Genomic DNA, 1,194 nt, shown 5'->3' on the forward strand with positions numbered 1-1,194 from the left:
TGACAAAGCGTCATAGTGTAAGGTGTTGCCAGGTTTTGCGAGAGAAACAAGCAACGATGTCTTAGAAAACAAGCCCAAAAGAAGCGAGCAGAGAGCACTTCGCCCTTCAATTTTGCTTTAAAAATGTACATAGTATATACTGTACATGGGCTCTTTGAAAATCTTGTAGAAATTTTGAAAGATTTGGAATATTTTTTTTAAAACATTTTAACAACACAAATCTACCGGGGTCCCGACTCCCGAACCCCTGTCATTGATAAAAAAAACATGTTTTCAGATGGTGGTCCGCAGACAAATATATATTAATTTGCGGGTCCTTGACTTGAAAATGAACTTAATGAAGCACGTGGTTTAAACAACATTAGGAAACAAGGCAACTACAAATATTGACAAGCAAGCTTGCAGAAAAACAAGCTTCAAAGTCGCTTATATAAAGCAGCAACACTGGTAGTCTTCTGTCTTGAGTTTGAGGTAGTTTAGGAAGTGCCTGACAAAAATCTAAATGTTGTTATAGCACATATTGTACAGTAGATGGGGACAAAGTAACACAGTTTAACGGTTAACGGTTACTTTGTCCCAGACCAAATCGCAAACTTAATCAGCATTACCCATGATTGATTGATTGATTGATCATCAATCAATCAATCAATCAATCAATCAATCATAATAAAACTTTAAAAAAACCTTACAAAATAAAAACCTTATTAATCGTTGTAGAGCTCAATATGAAAAATTATATTTTTATTGTATCGTATTCGTAGTTATAATAACTAGAATAAAACACAAATCCCGACAACGCTGCGTGTATTCGGGGACTACAAGTTCCAAAGTTCTTTGCGCGCATTAGGAATGCGGGGAGTCCGGAGAGCGACCAAAGATTGTCCAGGGTTAAGATTGTCCACTTTGACCGGCTGATGCTTTGAAACCAGCTATAGGGGTGGGACTCGGAGCATCCACGAATCTGCCTCTCTGTTTTGTAATTCAAGGAATTTCAGGCAAAAATAAAACCAAACCAATAAATATTTACCACTTCATTTTCCATCTGAAAATAAAAAATAAAATGAATTAATATATTTGTCTTTGTCATAGTGGAGGTGGAGGCAAAAAAAGTACGGTACATGCACCAGCCGTGCGATGCGATTCCGAACTACAAAACGCCCACCGCCTTCTGATTGAAGCCGACTCTCTCCACCA

Source organism: Protomyctophum bolini (genome assembly GCF_963924005.1).
Source record: "Protomyctophum bolini genome assembly, chromosome: 4".
Classification (NCBI taxonomy): Eukaryota; Metazoa; Chordata; class Actinopteri; order Myctophiformes; family Myctophidae; genus Protomyctophum; species Protomyctophum bolini.